Here is a 24,972-nt window from a genome sequence, read left to right as displayed (position 1 = left end):
AGATCAGAGCCCTGAGCCGCGGGGGAGATAGTGGAGGTATAAATGCTAAGAGGAAGGGTACAGGGTCTGGAGGGAGGGGGTCTAGATGAGAAGGACGAGTGGATACAATGGTTTTACCAGAGGCCATGTCATGCGTGGGCCTTCTATATCAGCAACTGATGCCCGTCCTCAGCGCCCCAAACCTCTTCAGAGGCCAGCCAGTATTGGAGGAAGGCACAGAGTCCACACACACCCTCCTTCAATGTCAGGATGTTGCCTAGGTCACCCAGGAAGATTCTGCAGAGAGAAAAGGTTAGCGGAAACCAAAGGGATAGGATCTTAAAACTGCTCGCACGTTTACTCAGAGAGAGTAGGTTTATCCAGAGATGACTCCAGGGTGGCAACAATATGTGTTTCCTGACATGTGTGGATCTGTGGCTCAACAGTTAGTTGAGTTTTATTGTAGGGAGAAAAAAAAAAAAAGTTACCTTTCCTGCACATGTGGATTGTGACTATAAATTTTATGTCCCCTTCACAGGCACGGGAATAGATAATTACAAAGTCACATGGTGTGTGGTAAATTCAGGCACGATGGGAAAGCCGTGGAGACCGAGAAAGGAAACGTCTAGCTTTCCTGGGGGAAAAGAGAAATGATTCAAAGAGGGCATTACATTTCAGATGAGTTCTGCCGGATTAGCAGGCGCTTGAAAAGTGAGCAGTTGAGGGGAAAGTGTTCCAGGCAAAGAGGGCAACCTGTAAAAGGACACAGAGCCACAAAAAGGCGGGGTGTACTTTGGGAAATGGCAAGAAATCGGGGGTTAGATTTAAATTTTTTTAATTAAAAATTTTTTTTCAGATTATTTATTTATTTGGAGAGAGAGAGAGAGAGAGAGAGCAACAACGAGTGGGGTAGGGACTGAGAGAGAAGGAGAGAGAATTCCAAGCGGGCTCCGGGCTGTCAGCGTAGAGCCCGCCGTGTGTCTTGAACCATGAGGTCATGACCTGAGGCGAGATCAAGAGTCGACGCTTTACCAGCTGAGTCAGTAAGGCACCCCAAGAAATATGGATGATTAGAATATGGGTTTTTCAGGGCAGTGGCAGATGATGATGGAGGCTTCCCTGGTGTTCTACGGTGTTAAACACGATGATCTGCATAGAACAGAGGTAGCCAACATCTTTACCTGGACGTTATTCAGTTCCATTGGTCTCTTCAGAACAAGACTCTGGAGATGAAATGCAGAGAGAAGGACCAGGCCCCAGGAGGCCTGCGGGGAGGCTTACAGCAGCCCAGACAGAGGAGGCTGGCCTCCACCAGTGCGTGGTAGGGAGGACAGAAAAGAGACACTGGATCCGGGAAGTATTTCTGAAACAGAATGGCCAGGATTTCACAGCAGATTCCATACGGGGTATGGAGCGGGGAAGAGAAACGTAATGACTTACTCAGAGATTTCCGGTCTTAGTGGATGGTGATATCTTCACGGATGGGAACAGAAAACAGGAAAAGGAAGTTTCAGAGGATATTATAATAAGCACATTTATTCATTTAATAAGTGCTTATTGAGGATTTCCTACGTGCCAGGCACTGTGCCAAGCATGAGCGAACCAGACACAGTCTCTGCCTCTGTGAAGTTTATAGTCTGGTGTGTGCTATTAATATTAAGCAAACATTGGTGCGAAGTTAATTCCTTATAGTTGCGAAAAGATCACAGTGAATCACCCTTGCGACAAATGTGGTCAAGGAAAAGTTCAGCAGAGCCAGGAGACTGTCTGTGAGTGAGACCTAACCTGGGGGAGGGAGGCATGGTGGTTTCCTCGAGAGAGAGAGACTTCTGAAGTGAGCTCTAAAGAATGAGTAGAGATTTCTCTACGCATGGTGGTTTCCTCGAGAGAGAGAGAGAGAGAGACTTCTGAAGTGAGCTCTAAAGAATGAGTAGAGATTTCTCTATGCAAACAGTGACGGAGTGGAGAGCATTTCAGGCCTAGGAAGAGCTGCAAAGCAGCAGGGAATTTGGTGGGATAAAGAAACTGAAGGAAGCTCAGTGAGCGAAGGAGAGGGGCCATTAGAAGAGGCTGGAGCCGCGGGACAGGTGCAGGGGGTTGCACATAGGATCTTAGGTTATGTTGACGGCAAGGGTCCCAATCGCAATGCAATAGGAAATCATCGAAAGGTTTTCAGGAGAGAACATAGGGGCGCCTGGGTGTCTCAGTCAGGTAAGTGTCTGACTCTTGGCTTCGGCTCAGGTCATGATCTCACAGTTTGTGGGTTTGAGCTCTGCATAGGGCTCTGTGCTGACAGAGCCTACTTGGGATTCCCTCTCCCCGCCCCCCCCCCGCCCCTCTCCCACTCATGCCGTCTCCCTCAAAATAAACTAGTTAATTAACAATTTTCTTAAAAAAAGAGAACATACAAGGATTTTCATTTATATCAACTTCTCCAGCTAACGTGTGTGAAGAATGGATTAGAAGAAGTCGAGAATGTGACAAGGTGGGACCACCCCAGAGAACAGCGTCCAGGATGATGAGCAGGGCTCTGGAGAAGAACATGGGGTAGATGCCCTGGCATGGTGAGCGCTGAATGAGCACAAAACGGGGTTGCTGGTACCGGGGGGGGGGGGGGGGACACCAGAAGTTCAGTTTATATGTTTGTTGATTTTGAGATTCCTGTGAAATGTCCAAGTAGAAATGTCCCATTAGATATTCGATTCTCAAGCTTAGATGAGTGGTCTGGGATGGAGATATAAATGAAAAAAATACTTGGCATGTGATGTGATCGGAGCCCAGGAAAGGGATTCTGTTGCAGAGGGAGCAAGTCTTGCATGCAAAAATAGATTTGGTTTGCAACAATGTATAAGTGGTGTTGAAACCTGAGGTTAGACGAAATCGCCAAGAAGAGTGTGAGGACCAAGGACGTAAGACAGAAACGAAGACAGAAGAAAATAAACGTTTAAAGGGGAAGCCAAAGGAAGCACAGCCTGAGAACAGAGTGATGAGTAATCGTCAGCGATGAGGAAGAAAATCAGGAAGGTGAAGATGAAAGGTAGAAAGAAGAGAGTTTCAGGAAGAGCAGATAAGTCAGAGCAAGATCAAAAACAAAGCTTTGGTTTTAACTTTTGAAGATCATTTAAGGCTGTAACGAAATAGGGGCGCCTGGGTGGCTCAGTCCGTTAGGAATCAGACTCTTGATCTCAGCTCAAGTCTTGATCTCAGGGTTGTAAGTTCAAGTCCCACGTTGCGCTCCACGCTAGGTGTGGAACCTACCTAAACAAAACAAAACAAGACTTTAGCAAGATAAATTTCAGGTGTGTTTTACAGTTAGAAGCCAGATCATAAGGGGTTCATTAAAATATTGAGAAGTTAGGGGGCACCTGGGTGCCTCAGTCGGTTAAGCTTCCGACTTCGGCTCAGGTCATGATCTCACAGTTCGTGGGTTTGAGCCCCGCGTCGGGCTCTGTACTGACAGCTCAGAGCCTGGAGCCTGTTTTGGATTCTGTGTCTCCCTCTCTCTCTGCCCCTCCCCTGCTCACACTCTGTCTCTGTCTCAAAAATAAATAAACATTAAAAAAATTTTTTTAAATAAAAAATATTGAGAAGTTAGGTAAATAAAAGCAATGAACATGGACTACTGAAAGAAATTTAGCAACATATATAATGGAAAACAATAAATATTTGTTATATTAATAACTAATATTATATCAATATAATTTTATTTAAAATAGCATCTGTTGGGACACGTGGGTGGCTCAGCCAGTTAAGTGTCGGACTCTTGATTTCAGGTCAGGTCATGATCTCACAGTCTGTGAGTTCGAGCCCCGTGTCAGGCTCTGTGCTGACAGCTCAGAGCCTGGAGCCTGCTTTGGATTCTGTGTCTCCCTCTCTCTCTGCCCCTCCCCTGCTTGCTCTCTCTCTCTCAAAAATAAATAAACATTTAAAAATAAAATAAAATAACATCTATTAATGTTATATTATATAAAAGTATAGGGGCATCTGGGTGGGTTAGTCGATTAAGCATCTGACTTCAGCTCAGGTCATGATCTCTCAGTTCACGAATTCGAGCCACACGTCGGGCTCTGTGCTGACAGCTCAGAGCTTGGAGCCTGCTTCAAATTCTGTGTCTCCCTCTCTCTCTGTCCCTCCCCCACTTGTTCTCTCTCTCTCTCTCTCTCTCTCAAAAATAAATAAAAACATTTTACAAATTTTATTAAAAAAATAAAAAATAAATAAAAGTGTATAATTATACTAAATGTTCATTTATATTTGTGTTAACATTAACACAATATTATCACATTATACATAGTCCACATTAAAGAATCTATACATTATTTACTAACAATATACAGATTACCTACACATGCTATTACATTATTAACCCCATTACGATCATCCCTCCTTATGTGCAGGGTTAGGTTCCAAGGTCTCCAGCGGATGCCTGAAACTGTGGATAATGCTGAACCCTATACATACTGGTTTTTCCTGTGATAAAGTTTAATTTGTAAATTAGGTACAGTAAGAGATGAACAGCAACCACTAATAATAGAACAATCGAAACAATATAGTGTCATCAACCTGATGTAAATGCGGTCCTCTTCTACTCTTCAAAAATACTGTACTTACTCACCCTTCTTCCTGTGACGATGTGGGATGATAAAATGCCTACGTGATGACATGAAGTGAGGTGGGTGACGTAGGCATCGTGATGTGGTGTTAGGCTCCTATTGACTTTTTGACAGATATATCAGAAGGATATATCAGTGTATCAGAAGGAAGGTCATTTTGACCATGGGTAACTGAAACCACGCCAAGTGGGAAAGAGAAACCGCACATAAGGAAGGGCTACTCCCTATCCACATCTGACCGATAAAATCAGTCGGTTAGTTAACCTAAGTATATGTTAATGTATTCATGATAATCATTTAAATAATTTAATTGTTTCGTGGGGTTAAAATTAATATTACCGGATTTATAAGAAGAAGGAACACGACCCAATTAAGAAGGGGTAAAGGATGTGTACCTGCACTTCACAGAAAAGGATGTCCAGAGGCCAGTAGTCATGGAAAAATGCAATCAACCTTACGGTCAGGAATGCAACCAAAACAAAAAGAGGTGTCATTTTTCTTCCATCAGACTGACAAAAATTTGAGTTTAATAATATCGAGTGCAATCTACAAAGAAAATTCAGGGTGCTTGACCCTCCGGGAGGGCTGACATTGTTGGCAATTGGGAGAAGCCCCACGTCGCATTCTTGGAGTAATGGCTACCATGATAACGAAGGTCATATGGAAGTCTCTGAAACAGGTCCTAAGTCCCTGCTCAAAACACGAAACAAAACCAGTCTAGCAGTTTGGGGGAAAAGGCAGAGATTAGTGTTACTTTAAGGATCTTAAGCATACAGCTGTGGTGGCTCCTGTCATAGCTCTAGTTAATTTATCAGACTGCCCCTGAAGACCCCTAGCAGAAGCTAGATGGATCCTGGAGAATAACTGTAGACTTGAAAAGCTCCACCGAATAGTAGCCCCACCTGCGACTGCCATGCCAAACAAATGTGGTATCTTGGCTAGAGTAGCTTAATATGGTTTCAGGCACACGTTCTACAGCCATTGATGTGACAAATGCCCTCTTTTTAAATTTAACAAAAATTATTTATTTATTTATATTTATTTATTTTTGAGAGAGAGAGAGAGAGAGAGAGCGCGAGTGGGGTGGGGGGTGCAGAGAGAGGGAGACAGAATCCCAAGCAGATTCTGTGCTCCCAGCGCACACGCACAGCACGACACGACACGGAGCTTGAACTCACAAACCGTGAGATCATGACCTGAGCTGAAGTTAGGAGTCGGACGCTCAAGTGACTGAGCCACCCAGGTGCCCTGACACATGCCCTCTTTTTAATCCCAATCAGAAAAGAGGATCCGAAACAGTTTGTAATTACGTGGATTTATATACTATATGTTTGTTTGTTTCAAGTTTATTTATGTATTTTGAGGGAGAGAGAGAGACCGCCAGGGAGCGGCAGAAAGGGAGAGAGCACCTCAAGTAGGCTCCACACTGACAGCACCAGGCTCAAACCCACAAACCAAGAGATCATGACCTGAGCTGAAAGCAAGAGCCAGATGCTCAGCTGACTAAGACACCCAGGTGCCCCATAATATACGTTTGTGCAATAGATAGACAATATATATTACAGATTTTTCCTAGGGCTAATTTAATGCACCCACTGGCTGTCATAATATAATCGGGAGGGATGTGGATTCCAGGGACATCCTGTAGAGCATATAACTAACCTTTCACATTGATGACGTCTGCTTGGGCAGGATAAACAAGAGGTGTGAGCGCCAGGAGGCCTCGGTAAGACACATGTGCACCACAGGGCAGGGGATAACCTCCAGGAAGATTTATGGACCTGCCACTTTGGTAAAGACGTTGGGTGTGCAAGGGTTGGGGTGGGCCAGGCCATCCCTTATTAAAAGACTGGATCTTGCGTCTCTTACAACAAAGAAGAAAGTACTCCCACCCCCGATAGGCCTGTTCACATTCCACACCCAGGCACGTGGCTCCAGGTCACGTACTGAGTCACTGAGAAGACCGGCAGCCTGGAGGGAACCCTTCAGCAGAAAAGGGTTCCGCAGCAGGTCCCATCTGCCCCGCAAGCAGTCCTGCCGTTTGGACCATTCAACACGGCAGACTTGATGATGTGGGAAAGGTCAGTGGTGGGAAAAGATTCTATATGGAGTTTATGGCAAGCTCAGGACGAATAATAGCCCTTTTGTCTTTCTTGAAATAATTTCTGGTGTGTTACTGAGCCCCGGTAAAGGCAGAATGCTTTACCATGAAGGATCAGGTGGCCATGTGTCTGAAACCGCTCGCTATGAGCTGAGTTGTCTTGAACTGCCAATCATAAAGATGGGGGGGCCCAGAGGCAGCGCATGATAAGATGGAAAGGCTGTATCAGTGATGGGAGCCTGAGCAGGACACGAAGATGCACGAGAAGTTAGCCCAGACTCCCCTTTTCCACGTGACAGTTGTACCAGTTTGCTATATGGCCACGACTCACATGTTTGGCCATATAGCAAAGGAAGAGGTGCTGAAAGGGGAAGAAGAGCCTGCACTTGACCTGTGGATGGGTTGGGTCGGCTTGCTACATGCCCACGGTGAATGGATTAAACGGATAGCGGATGCGTCGCAGTTACATTCAACCTTCAAAGAGAGTCTGGAGAGAAAAATCTCTCCAGTGGGTTGAGCTTTGAGTAATTGCTTGATCACCCACTTTTCACAGAAAGAAAAGGTGACGTAAAGTGAGAATTCACATGAGCTCATGGTAGCAGTGAGTAGACTGGTTGGCTGGTCAAGAGCCTGAAAGGAAAGGACTGAAAGGATGAGGACAAAGAGGTCTGGAGTGGAGGCCTATGAGAGGGCATTCAAGGTAGACATGACGATCTTTGTATGTGTCCTTACAGCCATCCCATTAACAGGTGGGGTCTTATCTCTCTCTGTCTTTTCATTTTTTTTATTAAAAATTTTTTTAAGTTTATTTATTTTTGAGAGAGACAGAGACAGAGTGCTAGCAGGGGAGGGGCAGAGAGAGAGAAAGAGAGACACAGAATCGGAAGCAAGCTCCAGGCTCTGAGCTGTCAGCACAAAGCCGGATGTGGGGCTCAAACCCACAAGTTGTGAGATCATGACCTGAGCTGAAGTCGGGTGGTTAACTGACCGAGCCACCCAGGCACCCCTGTCTCTCTTAAATCACGGCAGGGCCATGCAACTTTGGCCAATGCAGCAATAGCAAAAGCATAGACTTCAAAAGTGCCTGGACATTGGGACTTGCCCTCTGTTGCTTCTAGAAACTCCTCTTCCACTACATGCCCTAGCTTGTAGTGCCCTCCCTGATCCTGGAGGATCAGAAAGCATGGAGAGAGGCTGTGCATCCTAGTTTCGCAGCCAATGTCCACATGCATGAGCGAGCCTCACTGACATGACACGGGGCAGAGGCCAGCCACCTAGCTGAGGCCCAGTCAAATCACCAACCCGTCGAATCAAGAGCAAATAAATGTTCATTTTTTGAAACCATTAAATGGAAGGGTAGTTTGTCATGCAACAAAGGCTAACTGATAATATAGCTTTCTAGGCTTTGCTCTTAATCTGTTAATAGGATTTAAAGGAACTTTGCTGAAAACTGGCTTCAGAGACTTGTTTCTGATTCAGGAAAGTCAGGTGTGAGATACAGAATGGATTAATCCCTTTACCTACCTCGCTTTGCGAGGACATTAAGCCCCTTGCATCAGCCTTAGAGGTGGAAGTCTGCAGGGGAAAATGATTTAAGGAAGGAATTTAAAGGAAAAACACATTAGCCTAATATTTTCAAAATATTCTTCCTATTACTGAAGTTGGCAGGAAGCCAGCGAAACAGTTCCTCTTTTGCCCTGTTGGTGGTGGAATAGATTATGCAGACATTTTGGAAGGCAGATGGTGATATCAACACAAAATTAACATGAACCTGCTGTTTATCTAAACGATTCCATTTCTTTGTATCAGTTCTGGATACTAAGAAATGCTGAAATGCCCTATACAAAGAGACATGCACAAAGGTGTTAGCTGCAACATTTTAATAGCAAAAAATTAAAAACAGGAAAACAGCAATGCAAAGATATGTCTATGTTGTGAAACATTACGTAGTAGCTAAAAAGAGTGAGGCCAATCTATGAACTGGCTAGGAAAGGTCTCCAAGATATATTCTTTTTTAATTTTTTTTAACGTTTATTCATTTCTGAGAGACAGAGAGAGACAGGGCGTGAGCGGGGAAGGGGCAGAGAGAGGGAGACACAGAATCTGAAACAGGCTCCAGGCTCTGAGCGCTCAGCACAGAGCCTGATGCGGGGCTCGAATTCACGGACCGCGAGATCACGACCTGAGCTGAAGTCGGATGCCTAACCGACTGAGCCACCCAGGCGCCCCTAAGTTTTTAAATTTATTTTGAGAGAGAGAAAGAGAGCTCGAGAGGAGGAGGGGCAGAGAAAGAGGGAGAGAGAATCCCAAGCAGGTTCTTCACTGTCAGCACAGAGCCTGACATGGGGCTCGGTCTCACGAAACGTTAGATCATGACCTGAGCCAAAATCAAGAGTCAGACACTTAACCAACTGAGCCACCCAGGCTCCAAGATATATTCTCTTTTTATTAAAAAAAAATTCTTTTAATGTTTATGTTTGAGAGAGAGAGAGAGAGCAAGAGAGAGAGAGAGAGAGAGAGAGAGAGCATGAGCAGGAGAGGGGCAGAGAAAGAGAGGGAGACACAATCTAAAGCTGGCTCCAGACTCCGAGCTGTCAGCACAGAGCCTGATGCAGGGCTGAAACTCATGAACTACGAGATCATGACCTGAGCCAAAGTCGGATGCTTAACTGACTGAGCCACCCAGACGCCCCCCGCCCCCAAGCTTACCTTTGAATATGCTTTTCATCCAAGAAACTGCAGGTGATCATTTGAAAAAGTGCTTACCACTCCAAGCCACAGACTGGCAGTATTCCATTGTCCACAGCCTTCGAATATAACCACATCAAATACCTAATCCTAGAGCCCCATCCTGTGGGACTGTTTCCATTTCTGGGCGCAATATTCCAGCAGTGAGGGTTCAGTCAAGAACAGAGAAATCATTCAGGTGGCTTAAACTGGAAAACATTTAATTGAAGGGATTCGGGGCTCACACAACTGTTGAAAGGACAGGGGAAGCAAAAAGTTGGGAAAGGCAATATTAACACTTGGGAAATCAGGACCATCAGGGATCACAGGAAAATGCCAGCGATGCTCTCAGCTGCCGGCAGTACCCAAGCAGGCAACTCACAGAAGGATGTCCAGAAACCGTGTTTGCCCACGAGCTGTCCCTGTTTTTAAGGCAATAATGGCCTCTGCTTCTCTTCTACCTTCCAAATATCAAGCAAGAGCCTGGCATTCATGGAAGCTAAACTGGAAATATGCTGGCAAGGGAGCCTAGGAAGTAGTTTCCAGATTTCCAGCCCCTGCATTGCAGGAAAAAAAAGAAAGCAAGAAAGCAAGAAAGCAAGAAAGAAAGAAAGAAAGGGATGGGAAAGGGGCACCTGGGTAGCTCAGTCCATTGAGCATCTGACTTCAGCTCAGGTCTTGATCTCGTGGTTCATGAGTTCGAGCCCTGCACCAGGCTCTCTGCTGTCAGTGCAGAGCCTGCTTCGGATTCTCTGTCCCTCTCTCTCTCTCTCTGCCCCTGCTCTGCTTGAGTGCTCACTCTCAAAAATAAATAAACATTTTAAAAAAATAAAATGAAAAATAATAAATAAATAAATAAATAAATAAATAATAAATGGGACAGGAAGGGCACTGAGATAAATCAAGCTGTGGGGGAAAAATGGCTGTAGAACGATACGCACAGAATAATGCCATTCTTGGGAGAATGAACCCTTCACAAAATAAATCTATATTCTATGGTGAATAAAATGCACAGCCAGAGTTCTAGCAGGAAACACCAAACTGATTACTAGTGGTGACTTTGTTGCTGGTGGGTATGGGTGAGTCATAGGCGGGCTTGAACTTGTTTCAAAGTTTTGACATTTTTTACAGGAAGAATATACATTCAGATAAATGGAATAGAATGGGACGGAGGGATACAAGGTAAAGATTTGAGAAGCGTCAGATTAAGAAAAGTTTCTTTAATTTTTTAGAAGAATGAAGAATCTTATACATGTATAATCTTATACATATATACACATATACGTATATATGTGTATATATACGTATATATACGTATATGTGTAATACGTATATATACGTATATGTGTATATATATATATATATATATGTATATACGTATATATACACATAAGATTCTTCATTCTTTATATCTATATCTATATCTATATCTATATCTATATCTATATCTATATATCTATACCATCTATAGACTAAGGGAAGGAGCCAAAGGTTCCAGAGAGTTTAGACATAAAGGGGAATTGACTGGTGGAGCAAGCTCTTGGTGGAGTCCAAAGAGGATGCTTTCTAGTTCAAGGTGAGGATCTCAGCCGAGGAGACTGAGGATGCAGAAGTCAGTGCAGGTGCTGTTGCCAGGAAATGGGTGGTAAAAGGGACACAAACTGAGACACTGAGCTTGATGGCCTGTGATTTCTCAGTGGAGGGTAAGGCAAGGCCCCCAAGTGATGTACATGGGCTGTGGGCAGTTATGGCCACTATCTGGGGCAGTAGCGTCACCTGACCCGGGATCTGCTAAGGATGCTGAAGTACGCTTCAGGGTGTGCCGGTCCCAAGTCACCGGGTGGAGTGCTCTGAGTTGAGAGTTTCAGTCACGGTGTTTCTGAGAATTGGTAACCCCGCCCATGACATCAGTATTTAGAGCAAGCTTTCTCAACCTCAGTATTAACACTGGGATTGGAGAATTTGCTGTGGGGGCTTTCCTGTGTGTGTAGGATGCTTAGTAGGGTCCCTGGCCAATACCCACTAGATACCAGCAGCACCCCCCCACCCCCCACCAACATGCTAGTTATGACAACAAAAATATCTCCAGACGTTTCCAAACATCCCTTGGGGGAAGGAGCAAAATCTCCTCTGGTTGAGAACTACTGATTTGTAGTTCAGTGACCACACTCCAGGGCTGGGTCTCAGGAATGTGCAAGCTGGTCTGTTCCAGAGAATGGTCTGCCCTGCCTGCATTTGTGGAGGGCGGGAAAGCCTTTGGCATTTGGGCAAGGTGTTCACAGGGAAGCCACGCCCAGACTCTCAGTGCTGTTCGGACCACAGGGGCCAACCAGCTTTCGCTACAGGTGTCTTCCCCATCAAAGCCGAGAGTTACTCACTTAGCCAATCCTTCTCTTGAGTAATTTCTCACTGTCACCACCTTGAAGAAAAGGAAAAGAAAATTAAGTCAAAGGCATGTATCACAATGGTCATCAAATCAGGTCACAAAAGATTCCTTTTTCCTTTCTAGAACCTTCCTGTTCCCCCCCGCTCCCCCCCCCCCCCCGCCTCCTCATTTATGGAGAATGTTTTGACACCCCACTGCTTTCCAGGCATGATGTCAGGGACTGGCTACTCAAATCTAAAGTACGGGTGCCTTTTGTTGAGCTCATCTCAAAGAAAGAATGACAGAAAGAGTGATAAATGTTAATGGACTGCCACACCTAGTATTTCAAAAGTGCAGCAGAGAGGAGTCAGGGAGGTCCTCGGCGGGGCGGTGGGGGGCGGGGGTGGTGGTGGTGATAATTTGGTTAACTCCTGAAAGGTGCCCACTTGTTCAGACAGCCAGCACAGGAAGTGCATCTCGGGGACGAGAACGGATTATTCAAAGACAGCGAGGCATGACCACGTGTGGTGTTTGGAAGGCTTCAAGAAGGTAGACGCAGCTGAAGTACAGTGAGGAGAGAGAGAGACTCAACCGGGGAGCAGATTAGGAAGGCCCCGGCCAGCTGCGGTAAGAAATTTGGGCTTTTCCTGTAAGTTCGACTGTTTTAGGCATGGGAGTTCCCCAGTTACTGGGTTCTGTGCTGATCTTGACTTCTCTGGGTGGTCCAGCCTTTCTTCCTCCCTTTAGGTCCAAGACCCGACCCTTTAGCTTCAGGTAAATACTACCCAGCCCTCCATTTCTCCCCCAGAGAAATGTCTCCACAATCTTACTTTCCTTTCTGTTTTTACCTCCGTAAAGCAGACTCCATAATTTCCATCAATCCACCTCCTACAATCTTCACAACTCAGTTACCCTCCGCTTTCTGCTTTTCACAATCCACAGGCCCCCCAAACCTCCTAGTTTTTAACCCAAATTCATTTCCCTTTCCCCACCGAAGTAACCAGAAAACCTTCCTTACGCCTACTAGGATATCACATTTAGAAGGTGTTAAAGATTCAAAGCCCCAGTTTCTGGGCACGATTCTTTTAATAAAGTTTCCTTCTCCTGGTGTGTATTAAAAAAACTGGATTCCTTAACCCTGAAGCTACCTCCAAAGAGCGAATACATGCTCACGCCATTGCCAGAGAATTCTTCGGTAGCATTGTATAGCAGCTGGCTGAGAGCAAGACGCTGTAGGAAGTGGGCAGGTTCAGAGATGCCAGAGTGCAGGGAGAAAGGGAAAGGGGGAGAGAGAGAAGGCCATGGAGGCCGACCTTCCCCACATCATAATCCGCCTGGGCCTGGCTCGTTGCAAGCCTTTCTTTCCTTTAAGAAACACTGATGCGGGGTGAGACACACATCCATATTCTCATTCTGAACCCCGAACCCCGCGTGTGCCACTCTGTTTATCCACCATCAGTACCACAAAGGCATACCCCACTGGTGTTCCAGCTTGTGAGGACGGTGGGAGTGTTGCAGAGAACAGGGTTGGGGATTCAAGAGGGGGAAAATGGCGTTTTATAGCCTTTGATAACTTGCGGCCTGATTTCTGAGGTCTTTCCCTTTATAGTTTCCCTGTAATTTTTATTTTTATACTTCCTTCCTTTCCTCAAAATGAAAGGAATTGGAGGAACGAGGCAGTTGAGAGGAAGCTGGATTTCAGAAGAAGAGTCCGCAAATATGTAAGTCTCTTTCTTTTTTGATACGAAAGTTTCTAAAATGTTATTAGTGGGGTGCCTGGCTGGCTCAGTTGGTTGAGCACCCAACTCTTGATTTCGGCTCAGGTCATGATCCCGGGATTGTGGGATCGAGTCCTGCACTGGGTTCTGTGCCGAGTGTGGAGCCTGCTTGGGAGTCTCTGTTCTCGCTCTCGCTCTCTTGCTCTCCCTGTGCCCCTCCCCCCATAAAAAAATACAAAAATAAACTGTTATTAGTAATTAGTACATCTTCGTACTTACTTGTACTTCCCAATTTCCATAATAATAATAATAAAGAAAAAAACCATGGAGTGGACAGAAAGATGCATCCTAAATTATAAGGTAATGAAAGCAAAATTAGGGAGGGTCAAAAGCTGAGAAAGAAATCTAAAAAGGTATCAATGCTTTTGTTTCTTTCTCTGTTCTCCAGTGATATAGCTGAATCCGGGGACCCATGAAAAATCTGGGTAGGCTTTCACATCTTCCCCCCTGGAGGTTATCTCCCCACTACTGGAGATAACAGTATAGGCCTTGCTGGGCTGGTTCCAGAAAGACAGGGTGGAGGACGGACCAGGTATCCGTGGAGGGCTGTTCCCCAAGGAGATCAGGGAAATCTCACTTGCCCTCCAGGTTGTCCCTGGCCCTGGTCCTGGTCCCTGATCCCCTCCTCTCACCCTCCACTCTGCCCTGACCCCCTCCCCCTCCCTCACCTGGGGATACCCAGCCTCTCCACTCACTCTTATCTTTCCAAGGGTAATTCTCTAATCATTTCTATCCCTTTGCGTTTTGATCAGCATTCTAATAGAATTCCTTGAGTTGGTTTTTGAATTTTTCTCTCCCCAAAATGTTCATGATATTATTCATTCTTTTGTCTGAGGCTTTTTTGTTTTTGTTTTTAAATTCAGAAACGCAAAGAAGTGACAAAGGAAACAGATAATGGGTTCATCTAAATAGAATTTTGAAACTTCCCACTGTCAATTACCCCAATTCAAAAATTAGGTGGCTCAGTCAGTTAAGCTTCCGACTTCAACCCAGGTCATGATCTTGCAGGTTCCTGAGTTGGACCCCCGCCTGGGGCTCTGTGCTGACAGCTCGGAGCCTGGAGACTGCTTCGGATTCTGTGTCTCCCTCTCTCTCTTTGCCCCTGCCCTGCTCGCGCTGTCTCTCTGTCTCTCAAAAAATAAAAATAAACACCAAAAAACATTATTAGACCAATGGATACACTAGAAAAATGTATTTGCTATATGCCAGAGTGAGAAGATAGATATATAATATTCATTAGTCATATATATAATTAGTGACTTACAAATATTAGTATATAGTATATATTAAAGTACATTAAGGGGGTGCCTGGGTGGCTCAGTCGGTTAAGCGTTCGACTTCGACTCAGGTCATGATCTCACAGTTCGTGGGTTCAAGCCCTGCATCAGGCTCTGTGCTGACAGCTTACAGCCCAGATCCTGCTTCGGTTTCTATGTCTCCCTCTCTCTCTGCCCCTCCCCTGTTCACGCTCTGTCTCTCTCTCTCTCTCTTATAAATAAACAAACATTAATAAAGTACATTAAACTGTAAGCAGTAAGAGAATATAGCTGAACAGGAGCAAAAAAAGGGATTTAATAGGCAATTCATAAAGGCAGTGCTAAATCATAATGATCAACCATACTAATAATCATAGACACATCCACTGAGACCACTAAAAAAATGTTGAGGAAACTGGCATTCTCTTATATATTGGTAGAGGGAGGATCAAATAGTAACATTTTCTGGAAGGCAATTCAGTGTACAAACTCTTTGATCCAACAGTCTCAACCCCTGAACATAATCAAGGATGTATGTGCAAGAATGGGTGTTTGTATTCATCAAATTTAAAAAGGAAAAAACCTTAATGTCTAACCTTTAGAAACTGGTTTCAACTGCAATTTATAACAATAATTTGTAAGTTTATAAGTTATACTTTACAATTTAAAAATCTTGCAGAAGAACACAGCCTTTGAGGAAATGTTCAAAATAAAGCACTAAGCATAAATGCTTAAATAGATACTTTTACATATGTGTACAAAAACTAGGGGGTGCCTGGGTGGCTCAGTCAGTTGAGCCTCTGACTCTTGATTTAGGCTCAGGTCATGACCTCAGAGTTTTGTGACTTTGAGCCCGGAGCACAGGCTCTGTGCTGGGCAGTGTGGAGCCTGCTTGGGATTCTCCCTCTCTCTCTGCCCCTCCCCTGCTTGCGCTGTCTCTGTCTCTCTCAAAATAAAAAAATAAACCTAAAAAAAAAATACTGGAAGAACATGCAGTTCACCCAAAATTAATACTGATTATCTCTGGGCATAAGATTAAAGACGTATATAGTTTTTGACTTTGTACTCTTCTATTATTTTCTGACTTTTCTAAAATTGTTTCAATTATGTATTACTTTTGTAATCGGGAAAGGAATGGGGGGCCCAAGTGGGTCAGTTGGTTAAGAGTCCGACTTTGGCTCAGCTCATGATCTCACAGTTCGTGAGACAGAGCCCCGCATTGGGGTCTCTGCTGCCAGCATGGGCCTGCTTTGGATCCTCTGTCTCTCTCTAAAAAATAAATAAACACTAAAAAAGAAAGAAAAAGGAAGAAAGAAAGAGAGGAAGGAAGGAAGGAAGGAAGGAAGGAAGAAAAAGAAGAAAAGGAATGATACACACACACATATAAATATATATTTTTTAAGCAAGGGAAAGCTGGCTTTGGCATAGAGAGGTGGAATGTTCTTGGAGAGTTAAAACCAAGTGGACCCTAGAGCCAGTTAGACATGAATACATGGCCTTACTTTTACTGGAAGTACGACTTACTCATACTAGAAGTGAGCCAGTTACTAACCCCATTTGTCTCACTTTTGTCCTGTCAAAATGGGGATAATAATGACTTTCATTGGGTTGTTATAAGAATTAAATGAGCCACTTCATTCAAAGCACTTAGAATAGTGCCTGGCCCAGCGCCAATGCTCAATAAATGGTAGTAACATTAATTAATGATGCTTTGTGGGAAAAATTTATACTTAATTTATACCAGGATAAATTTCAAAGAGATTAAATTAAATGTTATAACGGGAAAACATAAAAATTAAGGAAATATGGAGCTGAGGTAGGTTGAATGCCTCATATGATATCCCGAAACCCAAGAAAAAGGATAGATATATTTGTCTGCATACAATCTTTTTTACAAGATTTTTTTTTAACTTTATTTATTTATTTTGAAAGAGAGAGAGACAGAAAGAGAATCAGTGGGGGAAGGGCAGAGAGAGAGGGAGAGAGAGAGAATCCCAAGCAGGCTCCACACAGCCCAGAGCCTGACACAGGGCTTGAACTCACAAACTGCGAGATCACGAGCTGAGCCGAAATCAAGTGTCAGATGCCTAACCGACTGAGCCACCCAGGCACCCCTACATACCATCTTCGATACGGAAAGAACTCATAATAAAGAAATGACAAAATGGAAAAAAAATTTGTAATAGATAAGAGACAAAGGGTTATTTTATTCTCTCTGCCATCCAAAGAGATCTTCCAAATGGCTACCTGCCTAAATCTATCTTCCAGAATGATCTCTCTAATGCTAAATGACCACTTCATGGCCCTACTTATAAACCTGTGACGACACCTTAGTTTTAAGGTGTAGGTTTCTACAAAATAAAACCCAAATGGCTTAGCATGGCACATGCCGTCTTCTGCAAGGTGGCCCCTCCCTCCTGCCTAAGCATCACCTGCCTTACATTCAATGTTGCAATAGTACTAAACTGCTAGCACTTTCCGCGCGCTCTGTGCTATCTCATGCCACTGCACCTTCTCATTCCTTCCACCAGAGTACCCTTTCCCAGCTTCCTTATACCACCTCCTATGCTAGGCTGAATGGGGACCCCCAAGATATTCAGCTTCTAGGACCTCGCAGCTTTAATTAAATCACAGATTGTGGCATGGGGAGATTATCCTGGATTATCTGGTGGTCACTAAATGCAATCACACAAGAGGGGAGTAGAAGATCTGACCACACGGGAGAAAAGGTGATGTGGCGATCAGACAGAGAAAGGTTTGAAGATGCTACAAAGCTGTCCTTGGCAATGGTGGAAGGGGCCATGAGCCAAGGAACGAGAGAAATAAAGTTCTAGAAGCTGGCAATGGCCACATATGGATTCTCCCCAGGGCAGCCTTCTCAAAATCTTGGTTTTGACCCAGTGTTTCCGGCGTCTGACTCCCAGAACTGTAGGAGAAGAAGTATGTATCACTTTAAGCTACCAGCTTTGTGGTTATTTGTTACGGCAGCCATGGAAAACTACCTACCCCTCCCTCCCCTTACCCCTGCTGGGGCCGAGTGCCATTTCTCCTTGCACCCATCGCATCCACTGCATCTTTCCACTACATTGTAGGAATTGCATATTTCTCATTTCCCAACCAAGGCATATGCTTCTGGAAGGCAGGGACCATGTATTGTTTCCCTTTATATCTTTGGCAACTAGCCCAGTGCCTGGGGCATAACAGACACCTTGTAAAGATTTATTGAGTTGAACTCCCCGACAGGCTGAAAAGCAGGGCAAGGGGAGCACCGAGGTGGGAAAAATCCACTTTTAGGTCAAGAAGTTATTCCTCCTATGATCACCGTTTTCATTGCTCTAGGAAGGGGGGAACCCAGCAGAGCCGAACAGGTTGTGTGGGAAATAGCACTCAAATTATAAACAACCAGAGTGCAGGACCTCTCCAGTGGAAAAAGAAAACTGTCCCAGAGTAAGATGATTACTTGAATGCATTCTGGTAGTGGGGCGCCTGGGTGGCTCGGTCAGTTAAGTGTCTGACTTTGGTTCAGGTCATGATCTCCGGGTTTGTGAGATTGAGACCTGTGATGGGCTCTGCGCTGACAGCTCGGAACCTGGAAGCTGCTTGGGATTCTCTGTCGCCCTCTCTCTCTACCCCTCCCTTGCTCTCTCTCTCTCAAAAATAAATAAATAAACATTTTTAAAACATTGCATTTTGGTATGGCATTTTATAGGGAGCAATATTCCCAGGACAGCATTGGAATGTCACTGCTAGTCTATACCAACTGTGATTTTTCAGAAATTGCATCAGCACAGGTGGAAATTTTTCTGCAAATGGCATATAGTAAGGCCTCTGAATCCGGGCAGTAACATCCTCACACATATTTGCTAAGGAACGTGCAAACAAGATCAGCAGAACTTGGAAAAATCGGGGAAAGATTTCAGTCTAGAGGAAAAACTGTTCTCCTGGCCACACAGATTAAGGGTTTCCAGCAGCTCCCTAGTAAGGCAGAACTGGAAATGTCTGTCTGAGTCCTGTTGCGGGCTAGATATAGTTAGATTGTGCTTCTTGTAGAGTAAAAACTGTATCAATTGTTATTACAAAATGTAATGTAAGAATGAGTTACGATTACGATCAACCAGTCTTTTGTTGCCTTTATAAATTCTAGACCTAATGAACACTCTAAAATACATTATTGAAACTTACCTGGCCTGGACAGATCCTGACTCCTGTTGCCATCAGGAATCTGGTGATCCCGGTGAGTAAAATAAAGTAAGCAACTCCCTTTCCAGAAGGCACTTTCATGAGGCCATGCTCTGCCCGAGCAGGTTCCATGTTGTCAATATAGACCTCACGAGAGCTAGATAATTCTGTGTGTTGTGACCCAAATCATAACTGACTGTGTTAAAAGGCAAATGTGCAAATAATGAAAAAAATTCTGAACATAATACAATTGCTCAGACGAACTGAGAAAATCTGGCATTACAAAAATTAAAGGAAAGGGGGTGCCTGGGTGGCTCAGTTGGTTAAGCGTCCATCCGACTCTTGGTTTCAGCTCAGGATATGATCTCGTGGTTTCGAGAGTTCGAGCCCCACGTCAGGCTCCGTGCTGACAGTGAGGAGCCTGCTTGGGATTCTCTGTCTCCCTCTCTCTCTCTGTCTCTCCCCCACTCGCACTGTCTCTGTCTCTCTCAAAATAAACAAATAAAAAACGAAAACAAGAACAAAAGTTAAAGGAAAGGACAATACTAATAAAGTTCAGCTCTGATCACCGTGCCACAGCGTGTCAATCAGGACTCGGTGTTGACACTTCTTCTTCCCCTGGGGGCTGCCTTCTCACGTGACACAGCCTCTTGCCACCTCCCACTTCTCTGGTGGAAACCAAATCCAAGTTCACCCTCTCTAAGAAGCCTACTGCCCTTCAGTGGTTTAGGACCATAAACACCCATCGCAGAAACAGGACTGGTAACGATGCCCAGTGCTGCACAGACTTAAAAAAACAAAACCAAAAAAAACCCCAATTATTCAAATAGACGTGGAAAACCAGAAGAAAATTATGCTAATCATTTCATTAAGAGTTCGTGTTTACAAATAGGAAGCCCCTGCTGCAGACTTGGTGAGCTCTCTAAGGTGCCTAATGTGCTGTAGGCGCTCAACAGAAATTAAATTAACATATCAAGACGTTGAAGGGAAAAATGCATTTTTTTAGACATAAGCGAACACAGCTGTGTTTGGGGTCTGTTGACTGTCTCAAGTTATTTTGAAAGTGTTTTGTTTTGGTAACACATTTGGCAAGTTCTCTTCCCCTTCATTTTTATACCCATGTATATTTAAGGGAGAATATAACCCATATGTTCCTGATTCAATTATACTTGACTCATCCCAGGATGGCTTTGTAAAAGCAATTTGAATGCCAAGAGCCTTGCAAGTTTCCTAACAAACTCTGAGGCTTTTGTGTTTTTGCAAGAACTCAGAAATTTACTTTTGTTCGTGTAAACGTCTGAGGCTTATTTTATTTTATTTTTTTAAAGGAAACACGTGGAGTTTCACTGATCACTGCATTAATGTACTTACTTACTTAGTTACAACCTGGCATGACGAGTGGCAAAATGATGACATGTGCACGAAACGTTGATTATTTGGTATTGTTGTTATGTAACTGTCCAAAAAAGACATCGGCCTTGAAATTAGATCACCGCAGGAATTCTTAGTGAAGCTCTTGAAAGCTCTCTTCTTGGTCCAATTCGATGAAAAATGCTGAGTGTCGAGGAAGTACAGATTGCTCTGCTCTGATACCAGACAAGTCCAGGAATGTCTGGCCATCCCAAATGAATGGCCTCACCTGTTCCCCCTTCCAGTTCACAAGGGGGAACTTCAGGCATCGTGGCTGATTATTGGACTAAGTGGGCACTTAGCCCAAAGGGAGCCTGCCAGAGTCTCTCTCCTGTTGACAGTCTGAATTTAGAGAATGAGAAAGAGAGCAAGAGAGAGAGAGAGAAGGAGGGAGAAAAAGAGGAGGGGGAAACGCAGCAGGAAGATAAAAAGAAGGAGAACAGAGAGATTGGTTTAGTCTATTTGTGTGGCTTGTGTCTGTGTATCAGACAAACTCAAGGGCCAAGCGTGGGCATTTGACACAACAGGGTGTGCACAGAGTAAGTCAAGAAGCTAGCGTACAAAACCGGATGAACTAGAAAATCGGTGTATATATTTAACAAGCAGTGTATTCTAGGATCTGAGAAATTCAGTATGCTATATTATACTCTGATAGATGGAAGCAACAGAGATGCTACTCTTGTCTTAAGGGAGTAGGAAGAAAGGATGGTCCACATTAATTGTGTTCAACATACAGGATAGACTTTGTCCCCAAAGTCTATCAGCATCCTGGTGTGTCGATGTGTTTGCCACCCTGGAAGCTCTCCAAACCTCTAAATTATTACTGGAGTTTTATGGAGGCATCCTCATGTAGGGCATGATCAATAATTAACTCCATTTCCAGCCCCTCTCTGCTCTCTGGAGGATGGGCGGGGGGCTGAGGATTCCAAGCCTTTAAACATGGTTTAGTTTTCCTGGTGACCCCCACCCCCCAGCCAGGAGACCACCTTCAGCCACCTCAACAGAACAAAAGATGCTCCTTGAGGATCAGGATCGTCACCTAGGAATCCCTTAGGAATTTACAAGGGTTTAAGGAGCCTTGTGTCAGGGATGGGTTCAAAGACCAAATATCAGAACAAGATCCCAGTGCTCTTATCACTTCAGAAACCACAAAGATTCCTGTGCCAGGAACCGAGGACAGACACCAATATATGTATTTTCAATAACTTTATGTATATGCCAACAATATGATATATAACATATCACATAATATATAACATATTCACACCTAAATACAAATTTGAATAAACAAGGAAGCTATGGATGAAATGTCTTATGTCTTTACCTAGGAGAATGAAAGGAAATGTTTAATAGAAATGTCCTTTTCTATTAAAGGAAATTAATAGCCAGATGAACACGAATCTCAGAAAGCCACACTTGAAGAAAGTTCTCATGACAAAGCCATGATACGTAACACACCAGGGTCCTACAAGAATTTACTGGCATGTTGCCACATACATAATAAGAATCTCTGAATGATCAGAGAGGTTCAAAAAGCACCCAACGGAGGCAAGTACTCTCAGTTTTTCTTTAAGAAGAGAAAGATTCCAGAAATGTAAAACCAATGTGCTTATGCTCAAATCCTGGTAACATTATGTAACGGGTTGTTAAAAAGTCCATTTGCAAACCTAAGAAAAGGAAGTAGTATGGTGTAGCCACGATGGAAAGCAGGGTGGAGGTTCCTCAAAAAAATAAAAATAGAACTACCATATGATCCAGAAAATCCACTTCTGGGTGTTCTCTCAGAGGAAGCGAGAACAATAATGGGAAAAGCTATATGCATTCCTGTGGTCATTGTAGCATTGCTTACAATAGCCAAGGCATGGAAGCAACCTAGATGTCCATGGATGGATGAGCAGATGACAAAGAAAATGTGAGGGGCGCCCGGGTGGCTCAGTTGGTTGAGCATCTGACTCTTGATTTTGGCTCAGGTCGTTATCTCATAGTCTGTGAGATCGAGTCCCGCGTCTGGCTCTGTGCTGTCAGCTTGGAGCCTGCTTGGGATTCTCTCTCTCTGCCCCTCCCCTGCTCATGCTATCTCTTTCTCACTCACTCTCTCTCAAAAATAAATAAATAAACATAAAAAATAAAAATAAAACCAAACTGTGATACACACAGACACTGGACTATTACTCAGCCATAAAAAGAAGGAAGTCTTGCCATTTGGGACAACACACTCGGACTTTGAGGGCGAAACCAGTCAGACAGAGAAAAAAAAATGCTATGATCTCACTTACATATGGAATCTTAAAAAATTCCAAAAAACAAAAAACAAACTCATAGATGTAGAAAATAGATTGATGGTTGCTGGAAGCGGGAGGTGGGGGGTGGGCGTAATGGGTGTAGGGATCAAAAGTTACAAAATTCCAGTTATGAAATAAATTAAGTCGTTGGGTGCAATATACAGCATGGGGGCTACAGATAATAATATTGTATTGCATATTTGGAGTTGCCAAGAGAGAAGACCTTAAAAATTCCCATCACAAGAAAAAAATGTAACTACGTATGGTGGGGGATGCTAACTAGACACATCGTGGTGATTGTTTCACAACATACACAAATATCAGATCACTATGTTGTAGACCTGAAACCAATATAATGTTATGTGTCAATTATACCTCAATTAAAAAAAAAAAAAAAAAGGAAGGAGGGATCGCAAGGTTGTAGACAGCACAGAATGTGAAAGAATTATCCTCTCACTTTATGACAGAATCCTGTTCCAAACGAAGAGTGGACCAAGTCTAATCCTGAAAACGATGGGAGATTGGCGTCAAAGTTTGCATATGATTTCAAAACCAATTGCACAGGGAGAGACATGGATGGGAAAAATCGGGAGTCCGTGGTGAGTTGTGGCATGCAGAACAGGAAGCAACTAATATTTACCATGCTCTTTGGAGCTCAGCGAGTGCCCTTGGCACTGTGTCCCGCTGGAGGGGCCGTGTTTTAAGAACAGTGACAAATCTTAAGCCAGACGCTGCTAATTATAGTTATCATCTCATGAAGTGCTCCCCAAACTGGGAAAGGATTTGTTATTATTACCCCCATTTTACAGGTGAGACAAGTGAGGAATGAAAAGATTAAGTAGCTTGCCCAGGTCACAAGGAGTGGATGACAGGGTCGTAGGTTGAAAGAAAACAGACTGAGCCCAAAGTCCACTTGCCTGTGTGGAAATATTCAAACAAACACTGTCGCATAGCACCGTTGTCCAGGATGCTTCTTTCCTTCAGAGGGACGTCGATGTACATTCTTTGAAAGCATATTTTAATAACTCTGAGAATTATGAATTGGAAAGTTTGAAAGAATATGTTCCGAGATGCTACCAGGATTTAACACCGATTACTGGGATTAGAGGATATTTTTGCTTTTTCTTTAAACTTTTCAGGGCACCTGCGTGGCTCAGTTGGTTAAGCGGCCAACTTCGGCTCAGGTCATGATCTCACAGTCCGTGAGTTCGAGCCCCGCATCGGGCTCTGCGCTGACAGCTCGGAGCCTGGAGCCTGCTTCACATTCTGTGGCTCCTCTCTCTCTGCCCCTCCCCCGTTCATGCTCTCTCTCTGTCTCAAAAATAAATAGTCGTTAAAAAAAAATTAAACTTTTCTATACTTGGTAATTTTTTTTTTTTTACAGTGAACATATAATAATAATGTTGTAATTAGAAGGAAACTCTTGAGCTGTTTCCTTCTGTGCAAGGAAGAGGACCTGTGAATCTGTGTGCAAAAAAGTGAAAAAATGGCTTCTACATGGTTCAGGGGGTGTTGAATAGGCTTTACATGCAGAAATTATAAAAATGGTTTCCCAGAATCTGATTTTTTTTCTGAAAAATTTTAATGACCTTCCCTTTACACACAGTTGTTTTTTAAGTCATTACATTGAAGAAGCAGAACCCATGGGGTGCAATATGGAGGGACTTTTATTCTCCTCCACTCCCCTACCCCACACCGCCTGCTCACCCATTTTGTGGGGTTATTTGTGGGTCCTTCAGAGCCCTCCTGGTCTCAGTGGGCATCTCTCATCAGTCGTTCTCTGAGATTTAAGCAAAAATACCTCCTCTGCGTCTCTGATTCTGGGGGAACAGTCCCACTCTCCTCTGCTGAGATCTCCTGCCGCCTCCAGGTCGCCTTGTCCTACAGGAAGGACTTAACCCCAGCGCCCCGGTTCTCCAGAACGGTGCCCATCTGACCCACCGAAAACGCTCACCTTTAATCCGCCACTAGATGGCGCACAGTCACTTCCCAAACACACTTCTCCCCGCAGCCAGGGGCCGGTTCAGCCACACACTTGTTTACAGATCATCTTTGAAGCATCATACATCAGACACCATGTGCATGGAACCAGTGCCAGACTTCCCATCCGGGACGTTCACAGCACATCGATAAATAACCCCCAGAGAAATCTCGCCTAATCTCCAGCTGCACATAGTTTACACCCTCTAGATGGGATCTGGATTAAAGTAACAAAACTGGTTCTAAATATCAGGTTTACAAGTTCTGGCTGGCTAAGGCAGCACCTCACTTTCCCAAGCGGC

This window comes from Panthera leo, chromosome B4 (genome assembly GCF_018350215.1).
Source record: "Panthera leo isolate Ple1 chromosome B4, P.leo_Ple1_pat1.1, whole genome shotgun sequence".
Classification (NCBI taxonomy): Eukaryota; Metazoa; Chordata; class Mammalia; order Carnivora; family Felidae; genus Panthera; species Panthera leo.
The sequence above is the reverse complement of the archived record's forward strand: the minus strand, read 5'-3'. Positions refer to the sequence as shown.